This window comes from Lygodium microphyllum, chromosome 2 (assembly GCF_053477565.2).
Source record: "Lygodium microphyllum isolate KBCC chromosome 2, Lygodium_microphyllum_v1.1.10, whole genome shotgun sequence".
In the NCBI taxonomy this organism is placed as follows: domain Eukaryota; kingdom Viridiplantae; phylum Streptophyta; class Polypodiopsida; order Schizaeales; family Lygodiaceae; genus Lygodium; species Lygodium microphyllum.
In genome coordinates this window covers 64,508,336-64,521,084 of record NC_141136.1, presented here as the reverse complement: position 1 = coordinate 64,521,084, position 12,749 = coordinate 64,508,336, and positions in this window count along the sequence as shown.

The following is a 12,749-nucleotide window of genomic DNA, read 5'->3' as shown; positions in this document are numbered from 1 at the left end:
TTCTTCCCCTAGGTGGCCTAGAATAATCCCTTTTTTTTTGACCCATGCCCTTCTGATAGAGATAAAGCCTGTGCAACGTCATCCCCTTCTGTGCTACCAGAGGGCAAAGGGACGTTCTTGCAGTTACTATCTGACTCAGTTCTTTTCCCCAAACACTATCTGACAGGGTCTCGCATGATTGTACAAATTCTTCTGAATTTCCAGCGTACTAGCAGTCTGTTGATGCCCTTGCTTTGTTAGCATTGCTCATTCTGCAAAAGCACCTTCAATTCATGCAAATTTCCAAGATATACATATGGCTCAGGAATAGGGGAACTTAAATTGTCAATGCCATAATGACAGCAAGCAGCTTAAGCTTCAGTTATCGTTATGTTAATCTTGGCTTATATCCCAGAAGTACAATTCAATTTGACAAATTTTGTCTGCTGACGGCAAATCAACTCCCCTTTCCAGAGTTCGCAACTAATTTCTCCAACAACCACCATTTCTACTATTTTGAGAAGTGCAGAGCTTGTCGAATCAGGAAGACACTGGATGTGATTCCGGTGACTGTTGGTTGTCCGACACTAATTATGAGTGCAATCTGGAAGTATAATTATCAGCTGTCTAAGCAAACAGATGATGGTTCTTGTTCGCTGCAAGGATGGCATTCAACTTTCGAAATGCATATAAGCACTGAAGGATATAGGTCATTTTGTTACAGTTTGGGCATATCGTGCTAGAATGCGGGACAATTCACTGCCATCAATGCATAACTGAGCTTCCTTCCACACTTGCTGTACATACTAACCCCTTTTTGACCTATAGCAGCTTCTATGTCTTCAGCAAGCCTCTCAAGTTGTTGCTCAGAGCAGCTAAAAAGAGGTGAGGATGGCTTTGGAGTAGTTCAACTAGAAACTGCCCACTAGTAGGAGATTCTGACTGAAGAGGTGCAATTGGATTTCCCCCATCATTGGTGGCAGCATCTGTTTTCACTATCATAAGCCTCAACTTCTGTGTTTGCCTCTGACAAAAACACTTCTCCAACCACCTTGTTGGAAAAAGAAGACTCTGACCAACATTTTTGGACACTCTGAAACATGGATGCGAATGTCCACCATCAGCAACAATACCAGTAAACTTGCTACAACATAAACCTGATGAGCCTCTCTGTGTTACAGCACCATGCATCCTTGAGACAAATGATGTCTCAGAGAAATCAAAACCTGAGAGACAAGTTGCAATTGCGGTCTTTTGAACTTCAGTGGAGGGCTCAAGGTATCAGAAAGGCATTCCTTGACGAGGTTTCGGCGAGAGGTAGGAGCAGGTAGCAATGGTGTAGCAACAGCAGCATGCAATGCTCTGCCATTCTTTGCAAGTGAACCACATGCTTGGAATGTGATCTTAAATGTCTACTGATTTGAGAAAATGCCCTCCTCTTGCATTTGTTTGTATAATTGTAATGTATTCTCGCCTTGACCCTGCTCAACATAGGCTGAAAGCATCCCATCATGCCCACCATTATTGAAGGAGGGCCTATCAGGTGCAATCCCAGCTGAAAGGAAAGGCAGCAAAAGACCCCTCTCTCTACTATACTACCCATGCAGAACAAAAATGCAAACACAACAACTAAGTATGTACAAAGCAACAAATGTCACATACACAACTTTTTGGTGGATTCCACACCTCGGATGCGCAGCAGTACGACAACGCCAAGGCATTCCTAAGATAATGTCACTAGATTGTAAAGGCACAACTAAGAAATTTCTACGTTCAACATAGTCACCAATTTTAATTTCTGAGTCATGCAGTTCCATTGTATCTGGTGCCTAAAAATGCAGCCTTGATGCGATAATGAGTAGAAACAGTATGTAAATTCAATTCTTTGACCAATTTTGTAGAGATAAAATCGTGTGTGCTCCCATCATGTAAAATAGTCTTTTCTCTACCATGCACAAGACATTTCATCGTTAATAAAGAATGGGGATTTGGTATACCTGGTAAAGTATCCGAAGTAGTTCCGATATCGTCATCGTCTTCCGTGAAATCTGGCATTTCTTCATGTTCTTCATATTCTGTTGCTCCCAAATAGTTGATGTGAACAGTTGGCTTTTTGTATTGACAATTCGTCGCTAGATGTCCAGGTTGATGACATTTGTAACAGACTATGGGTTTGGCTTTAAACACATTATTGGTAATAGCTAGAAGTTTAGGAATGTTGGAATTTGGCTAGAATGATGGCTTATGGTTTGGATTTGTGTTTGATGGTAAAGTAGGGGGTCGTGTCTAAGATTTATGGAATGAAGATGGAAGGAAACAGTTTTGATTGAATCTTCGAAAATTTGAATTGAATTGTTTTGAACCAAAGTTACCATTAGGTTGAAATTGTTGCGGTCGCTTCTCTCATCCTCGAATTTTGTCTTCAGTATCATGGGCCAAGAAAATTGCATCTTTGAGATTCATTGGCTTCAACATGTTCACCTCCGCATAAAAATGTCCAAGTAATCTAGACACATAAACTTGCGTTTATGGGTTGCCTCGGGTACATCTTCGAGCATTCGAAGTTACAATAAAGCATTCCACAAACGCTCGATATATTGTGAAATAGGCTCACGGTCCCTCTGTTGTAGAAGATCCCATTGTATGATTGCTTTTTCGTGGAATTGGGGTGGAAGGAAATTCTGCAAAAATTTCTTTTGGAAAGTCTCCCAAGTAGTAGGACAATCAATGCTTTTGCAGACAATAGTCCACCATAGGGATGCTCTGTCCATTAGATGATTAGTGACACACTTAATTTTGTCTTTCTCAGCATATTGTACTTCATGGAAATAATAATCAAATTGACTGATAAAAGCAAGTACAGTCTTTCCATCGTGTGACGCATTGAAAGTACGAAATTTGAAATTTCTTTTACTTATCTTTGTTTCTTTCCGATGAATAGATTGCGCTTCAAGTGTCGCATCGATCGTACATCATATAAGATCTTCAGATTGTGGTCCATCTTGGTCGGCAGTAGATCATTGCAGATTGGCCAATTGAGCTTGCAAAGTTTGATGTGCTCTTCGTTCCTCTTGAAGTTGCATCATAATCAAATCTAGTTTTTGCTCCATCGTTGGTTCCGGTAGATCACCTTCAGCCATAAAATCTTCCATGGTTTGATCGGACATCCTACAAAATTCCAAAAGACCTCACATACTCGAAATCTTGTTAGCGGGATAAGCGTAGCTCAAAGTCGGGTTTACAAGGCTTATTTCTCTTTTTTTTAAAAATGGCTTTTTGGAGTATTTCTTCTTTGCGGATGCTGAAATTGATGTCACGGTCTTCTTCCAAGAAGATACTTCGTACGTGTAGTCTGCGTGTAGCAATCTTGTTTGCTGGAATTGAACTTGGCAGTCCACAGGTGTGAACAGGGGCTTGCAGAGAGGGTAAAAACGAGTTTGGGATTGACCAGTGTGAATGCCAGCTATGGAGAAGATTTAAGCTTGAATTTTTGAAACTTTAGTAATAGCTTAAACCTTTAAGCTTTAGCTTTTTGAAAGGAAAGCTTTAACCAACGATTTGAAATACGCCGGGACGAGAGGATGCTGACGTCGATGTCGCTGCCAGGGAGTACATACTACCGCCACGGACAGAAAAATTATGGGCTTTAAGCTTTTTATAAAGCTTAATAAGCTTTCTAATCTCAACTTAATAATGAATTGCTTATCTGATTTCTGAGAAAAAAAATGTCTTATTGAAGAAGTTTCCCGGGTGGTCCTTCGCCTATAGAGGCCAGTCCTTCACGATTCAACAGCGTAGTAGGGGGTTCTTCACCGCCAGGAACACACTGGTATTGACAGATTGTCGCGAGACTGACTATAGAGCTCGATCATTCTAGGAGCTCCACCTTCGCGCGAGATGGTAAGCAATTGGAAGCCCTCGATCTCAGCTTCGCTATGATACCACTGATGCACAGATCGGATGTTGTATGTGTACGTAGCAAGCGCTGGAAGGTCCCCAAGAACAAAAGAACTCCACTTTTGCACAAAAAACAAGAGAGAAGACTTGCATGACATGAAGCAAAAGACTAATTGGGTACAATCTCCTCCCATGCCTTGTGTGAGCGCTCCACAAAGCATGTATTTGATATATTATTCATATCCAAGCTAAAAAAATAGCCCAATTTACAATTAGCACGCTTTAGATTTTGTGTTTGCTTTTGTTCCACTAAAGAATTAAAGTGATTGGGCGCCCAAAGAGTCGAGTTGTGCACAAATACAATGTCCAATAACAAATATTTAAATCGTGCGCCCATACGCATACAAACTAATAATTAAATGTCAGGTGCTTTAATAAATAAGCACGTCAAAATAAATATTGGTGCCACGCCTAAGATGCACGCCCATCAAAAATGATAATTTTTTCTAAATAACTTGAATACACGCTATCACCCCTAGTGCTTCCCAACGCCATCGCTGCCTGCTCTACACATCAATTGAAGCATTCACAATTGTTAGAAAATAATCAAACCAACAAAAGTGAATACCTAGCAGTCTTCAGCTATACAAAATAAATAAATTGGTTAGAACTCAATCCTAACCTTAATTTATTACAAGTGCGTACTCTAAAATCATAAACATCCATTAATTTAAATATGTATTTTGCAGAATCACCCGCTATGGAATCACCCACTTACACATAAAATTAACAAGTTGCCCGAAAAGGACATACGTCCCCATTGACTTTTCACACAAGGAATCCACCTTGTGTATGAGCCCCGACAACAAATATAATTGTACGGAATCCACTGCAAAGCCTCATGGAATCCACCATGAATATGCCTCATGGTATCATTGAGAAAGGCCAAGATTTGCACAACTCTATATTTATGATATTGAGCATGAGTTGCTTTATCGGTTGGGGATCATGTGTGATCTATTACTAGATTTTCTTGGGGAATTGCCAGGGGAGGCTCTGGCTATAAATTCCTTGCCTCTGGATCCCGCACAAGAGGCCGACGTGACTCGAGATGGGATCTCGAGGCCCGTGTACTAGTCTATGGGTGAAACTTGGAGCAGCAATCTTGTTGATTGCTGGGTTAGCCTTCGTGCATGATACTTGATGTATTTCGGGACTATGATAAATAAAGATCAGATAATTGAGAAAGGAACTTGCTTGACATTGTTTTTGTGTCAGTGCCTAAGTTACGTGAAGGAACCTGTGTTTAAATTGACTAATTAAGGAAGATGCTTTTGCATGTCAAACATAATGTGGTAGGTAATTAGATAACTAAGCAAATCAAGGAAAGTGCGGTTGACAAGACTTGGGTTCATCCTACGGAAGGGTGGTCCTGGTTAGCTAGGAAAATTTCTCAAAAGACGTGATAACGAGACTGTGAAGACCTAGTGTCAGTAGAGTTAGAATCTCGATTTATGCTGTTTTAGGGGAGCGGAATGGGACTATGCCTTATGGGCAGAGAGGTTGAGCTTCGCATCCCTCTCGTTTCCCATTCTCCATGAACCAAGTGCAGCATAAATCCGCTTCAACTCTGTTGTTCCTATGCAAAGTGGTTCATCTGGAGCTCGACGCTAGCTACTTCCTAGAGACTTTGTTGATATGAAAGAAATCTTGACTACAGGTCGGTCCTAAGTGGAAACGACCAGATACTTCCGCTCGGGGCAGACTCGGGAAGACCTAGATTGCAAACCCTGTGATATTCCTTGCGAGTGCCAGGTGGCACTTTCTAGACTCTTTTCCCAATGGGCTACTAAGACATGTCCCACAAGTGGACGAGTGGACACATTACACCATCCTTGTAACAACTACTTTATAATACCCATGTATACATAGAATATATTGAATGGCCTCCGACTCCCTTGCTTCCTACGTAAAATCAGGTGTCGTCTCGGAGTTGAACTCCTGCTTCATCGCTCAATTTGAAGCATGCAAGCACTCAAAGCTTGAGTCCATTGGTCTCAACAATTGAACCAAAATGTGTGAGCTTCTCACTCGACCACCAAGTCCCATGGACCACTTATTGCTTCAAGTGTTTCAAGCTAAGTGCAATGGCTACCTCTCACATAGCTATACACGCTCTCACACATATGAGTGTAGTGAGATTACCTGCATGCTCTATTGAGTTACCTTTTCCCTTAAGAACTTTGGTAGCTCCACAATCCAAGGTTCAACCTCAAGCATGCTTGATCCTCAATCTATGATGCATTGACACACACATATGTATAAGCTTTTAGGTTTGTGGGTGTAAAACTATAAAATAATCTCGTGCAAGAGTTAACAATGAGTATTTCTGGTGTTCAAAGAACCAGCAAAAAGTACTCGGTTCCTACAACAACTGAGGTTGTTGCTATCATGCCAAGGTAGGGTGATGAGAATGCTCTTGATTGCCAAGATATTCATGTTTATACTCGAGGTAGTCAATGCGCTACTATTTCAAACTTACATAGATCATATATGCCAATGCTATATGTTCCCCTTTTCCTAATGGGTGATGACTCGGTTGGCATGTAAAGGTTCCCTATATGGATGTCAATGTTCCTATTAACATACATGAATTATCCAATAAAAATTGTGTTACCCAAATGCAATTCTATGCATTTTGACTTCAGATGCATGAAGATACTGAGGTGTGAATATTGCATAGTGGTCGACTATTGCAACAATTTATTGTTGATGCTTATTGTAGAGCAGTGAAGTTGGCTTGCTGCCATCAAAATCAATCATTGTTGTGATTTGAGGCCTATAAAACCTTGGAAAACATGATGGGGGCAAATGATAATGGGCTAATGCAGATTGTTGGTGCCTCTATTTGGTAGGAGGATAGTTTTGCCATCATCATTTATGGGTGGGCCAAGGCACGTGTACCAATTGAATCAAGATGCCATGGCTATAGTGTGATGTAAAGGAAAAACTAACATTTTTATAACAATGACATGTAATCCAAAATGGTTGGAGATAACTAATGCTTCATTGCTGGACAGAGTACTTATGACCATCCAGATTGGCTTGCTATCGTGTTTTTAATAAAAACATGTTGATTCAATGCACATCTTCTTGCAAAGAGACCTCTTTGAAAATGTATGTTATTGTGATTGAATTCTAAAAGAGGAGACTACCACATTCCATAATTTGCTAATTTTTAGAGCAGTCTTTCAAACCTTTTAAAGCATGTCACTACGATAGAATGGTTTGTACTGAGTTTCCTGACAGAGTTAAGTTTCCAATCTTATTTGAGACAATTTCAAAATGCAACATTTATTACCCTTGTAGACAATTGAACCCCAAGAGTCCTTGCATGGAAAAGAGTAATGTTCTAAAAGCTACCCTTGAAAATTAGTGGGCATGAAAATGGTTGATAGTTCTGGCTATCCCATTTATCAAAGGCGAGATGATGGAAATGTAGTGATCATAAAAGGTAATTTTATTGGTAATTAATGGGTTGTTCCATATAATCCTTTCTTGAGTAAGAAGTATAATGCACACATCAATGTGGAGGTGTGCTCAACAGTGGTGGCTATCAAGTATTTGTATAAGTACGTATACAAGGGGCATGATAGTGCAACCATCAAATTTTGTACCGGTGTTGATTCAAGGCAAAATGGTGGTAGTGTTCATGAGGTGGACGAGTCTAGATTTATTTGGATGCATGATATATTTATGCCTCTGAGGCATGTTGGCGAATCTATGATTACTCATTGCACAATGAAAATCTTGACATACATTGGTTGTAGGTGCACTTGCCTAGTGAGAACTATGTGGTGTTTCAAGATACATATAATGTATCTGGTGCACAGATCGGTCGCAGTATGCTCACGTAGTGAATCCCGGAAGGTCCCCAAGAACAATGAACTCTACCTTTTTGCACAAAAAACTATGTAAAAGCATGAAGACAAGAAGCAAGAGACCAATTGGGTTCAATCTCCCCCCATGCCTTGTGTGAGCGCTTCACAAAGCATGTATTTTATGTATATTTCCATCTTCATGCTCAATAATAGCCCAATTTACAAAAATATGACAAGCTTTTAGCTTTTGAGTTTGCTTTCTACAAAAATAGGAAATAAAGCTAATGGACGGTGCCCGTGAAGTCTGGCACGCCCAACACAATGTCCAAATAGAAATAACATATCCGTGCGCATAGGCGCATACAAAATAATAATCAATAATCAATGTCTCGATAGACATGACAAAATATAGGCGTGGCGCCTATCAAAATATAATCCATAGGTCGAATACTCGCTAGACTCCAATGCTTTCCTCCACCACTACTGCTATCTCTACACATCAACTGAAGCATTCACAATCGTTAGTAAAATAATACAATTAAACCGACAAAAGTGAATACCTAGCAGTCTTCAGCTACATAAATAAATCAACTGGTTAGAAATAAATCCTAACCTTAATTTATTACGAGTGCGCACTCTAAACTCATAAACGTTTATTAATTTAATATGCATTTTGCGGAATCACCCGCTATGGAATCACCCATGTATACACTAAATTAATGAAACGCCCGAAAAGGACAGGCGTCCCCATCAACTTCTCGCACAAAGAATCCACTTTGTGTATGAGCCCCGGTCATCTAAGTTTACGGAATCCACCGTAAAACCTCAGCCCCGGTCATCTAAGTTTACGGAATCCACCGTAAAACCTCACGGAACCCACCGTGACACGGAATCCACCATGGAATATGCCTCCTGGCATCATACCCCCGGGGTGGGACAGCAATTGACCTCAATTGCTATTAGCTCAGTGTGGAGCTAACAGAGTGGGAAAAGCATTTAAGTCTCTAGCGTGCATCCATTGTGCTTCCTCTACAGGATGGTTCTTAAATTTTACTAGATATCTAGAATACCTTCGGCCAGTTCTAGTGGTCATATAGTCAGTGTCTATGATGGCTTCTGGTTCAAGTATTTCAGTCTCTTCCTCTAATAAAGGTGAGTTTTCATAAACAGGGTGGATAGGTAATTGGCCTCTAAATGGTCTCAATAAACTAATGTGAAATGTATTATGAATTTTCCAATGAGATGGTAATTCTAACTTGAATGCATTATCATTAATCTTATGAATGATTCTAAATGGTCCATAGAATCTAGGAGCTAATTTGACAACTGGATGTCTATCTACACTTTGCAGTCTACGTTTTTCTATTCTTAGCCAAACATAATCATCAACTTTGAAATTCATGGCTTGTCTTTTCTTGTTGGCTTGTTTGGTATATGATTGTTGGGCTTTAGCAATCATATCCTTAACCTCATAAAAAATACTATTATGCATATTAGCAATATCATCAGCACTCTGAATTCTATTAGACAAAGATGCAACAGGTGTAGACAATCTATATCCATAAATGACTTCAAAAGGTGCTTTCTTTATAGATATGTGCGGTGTATTGTTATATGCAAACTGTAATAAATGCAAATGAGTGTCCCATGTTTGAGGTTTAGAGATAGTATATGCACGTAAAAGATCTAGAATAGTGCTATTTGTGGCTTCTGTTTGTCCATTTGTTTCTGGATGAAATGCAGATGAGAAATCAATCTTTGTGCCTAAATTAGCAAACAGTGTAATCCAAAAATTGTTACAAAATCTAGAATCACGATCTGAAATAATCACTTTTGGCAATCCATGGTTAGTAAAAACAGTTTTCAAAAATAACTGTGGTGCTTGTGATGTTGTTAAAGTTTTCTTACATGGAATGAAATATGCTTGCTTACTAACTCTATCTACAACAGTCCAAATCATATCATGATTAGATTTAGTATTTGGTAAACCAGTAATGAAATCCATAGAAATATGTTCCCAAGGTTTAGATGGAATAGACAAAGGCATTAGTAATCCATACTGTTTACCATGATGTCTTTTGACTCTTTGACAAATCAAACATTCAGAAACGAAATTAGATACATCTGCATCCATATGCGGCCAATAAAAATCTTCAGTTAACATACGTAATGTAGAGATGATACCTCTATGACCTTGATATGGGGGACAATGAATTTCATTCAAAACAAAAGATCGGAATGGAATAGTAACACACAGTCTCTTTTCATAAAACATAAATCCATCATTATATGACAATGAATCAACAGGAATGAAATTATTTTGAACTAATTTATTCCAATCAGAATGAAAAGTAATATCCTGGTGATATGTATCTTTCATAGCAATCAAAGAATCAAAAGATATGACAGAAATATTATGAATTGCAGGTCTTCTACTCAATGCATCAGCAACTACATTTTCTTTTCCAGGTTGGTATTGAATGATAGGATGAAAACTTTGAATGAAGGAAGCCCATTTGATATGACGGTCAGAAATTTGGGGTTGGCTAAGTAAATGTCTAATACTTTGCTGGTCGGTCTTTATCATGAATTCTGAACCCATTAAGTAGTGTTTCCACTGTTTTAATGCTTGTACAACTGCTAATAGTTCTTTGTCATAAGTGGAATATTTCAGCTCAGAGGGTTTCAGCTTAGAACTAGAATATGCTATTGGATGATTGTCTTGCATTAGTACGGCTCCTATTCCTAATCCACTAGCATCGGTCACAACTAGAAAGAATGGTCTATTAAAGTCAGGCAATTGTAGAACAGGGGCATTGGTTAATGCACGTTTCAGTAAGTCAAAGGATTTCTGCTGGTTTTCAGTCCATTGATAAACAATTCCTTTCTTGAGAAGTTTGGTTAATGGTAAAGCAAGTAATGAAAAATTACGTACAAACTTCCTATAGAAACTAGCAAGACCAAGGAATGAGCGTAACTCATGCACGTTTTTAGGAACAGGCCAATGCAATATTGCATCAATTTTCTTAGGATCAACTTTAATTCCTTCAGATGATACAATATGATCTAAATACTCAATTTCTGTCTTAAAGAAGTCACTCTTTTCAGGATTTGCAAACAATTGATTTTCTTTCAGTAATTGAAAAACTAATGATAAATGCTCATAATGCTATTTTTCACTTTGACTAAACACCAAAATATCATCAAAGAAAACAATCACACAGTACTGATATTTCAAACAGATACGGTTCATCATTCTACTAAAGGTGGCAGGTGCATTCGTCAATCCGAATGGCATGACTAAGAATTCGTAATGGCCAAACTGTGTTCTGAATGCAGTCTTAAATATGTCAGATCTATCTAGCCTCACCTGATGATATCCAGACTTAAGGTCAATTTTACTAAATATAGAAGATCCTTGCAGTTTGTCCATAAGGTCATCAACTCTAGGTATAGGATACCTATTCTTTACAGTGATCTTATTTAAAGCTCGGTAGTCAATACACATACAATATGTATTATTCTTTTTCTTAACTAAGAGTACAGGTGCACCGAATGGAGAACTGCTAGGTCGTATTAAACCTCTATTTAGTAATTCTTCAATTTGACTCTGGATTTCTTTTTGCTCTATTTGATTGTGCCTATATGGTGCTTTGCAAGGTGGTTGTGTGCCAGCAATTAAGTTAATCTTATGGTCTTCTGGACGTGAAGGTGGTAAACCTGGTGGTAGGTCTTCTGCAAAACAGTCCTTAAAATATGCAAAAAATTCCTTATGCCTAGGGTGCATATGATTTTCCTTTGCTTGCAATTCATTCACCCAAATGAGATATGATTTAGTACTCTTGCGTAATGCACGTTTTGCTTGAGTATGCGAAAGCAGTGGAAAAATATTAGTTGCATGCATACCATATAATGTAATAGTTTTTCCTTGAAAATTAATATTCATTGTGTGCGTGGAATAATCTATATTTGGATTATGCTGGTGTCGCCAAGGCATTCCTAAAATAATGTCGCTTGACTGTAATGGAATAACTAAGAAATTTCTCCTTTCAGTGTATGAACCAATTTGAATCTCTAAATCTTGAACTTCTTGTGTACCATTATACCTAGTGCCTAAAAATGCAGCTTTTATGATACAGTCTGCAATTTCAATTCCTTTACCAATTTTGCTGAAATAAAATCATGAGTACTACCGTCATCATGCAAGATAGTCTTTTCCTTTCCATGCACCAAACATTTCATAGTCAATAATGAATGTGGAGTAGTCATACCTGGTAAAGTGTCGGAAGTAGTAGTAGTATCATCCTCATCTTCAGTGAAATCAGGCATATCCTCATGCTCGTCTTCGTCCATGGCTCCAAGATAATTGATATGAGCTGGTGGCTTCTTTGAATGACAATTTGCTGCGAGATGCCCAGGCTGGTGACATTTATAGCATACTATTGGCTTGGCTTTGGTTACATTATTTGCAATGGCTGGAAGTCTGGGTACATTTGGATTTGCTTGTGGAATAGGCTTAGGATTTGGATTGACATTGGATGGTAATGCAGGTGGTTTAGCCCAATTCTTGCGAAAAGATGGTGAAGATAAACGACCTGGATTAAACCTTCTAAAATTGGAATTGAATTGTTTAGATCCATAATTACCATTGGCTTGGAATTGCTGTGGTCGTCTGTCTCTACCGCGTAACTTATCTTCAGTGTCGTGAGCTAGTGAGATGGCATCTTCAAGGGTAGCAAGCTTGAACATGTTCACTTCAGCGTAGTAATGTCCAAGAAGTCCAGACATATACTTCCGCTTATATGTCGTCTCTGGTACATCTTCAAGCATGCGTAGCTGTAGGAGTGCATTCCAAAAACGCTCTGTATACTGAGGAATAGGCTCACGATCCCGTTGTTGAAGTAGATCCCATTGCTTGATAGCCTTCTTATGAAATTGCGGTGGAAGGAAATTCTGCATGAACTTCTTCTTGAAATCTTCCCAAGTAGCAGG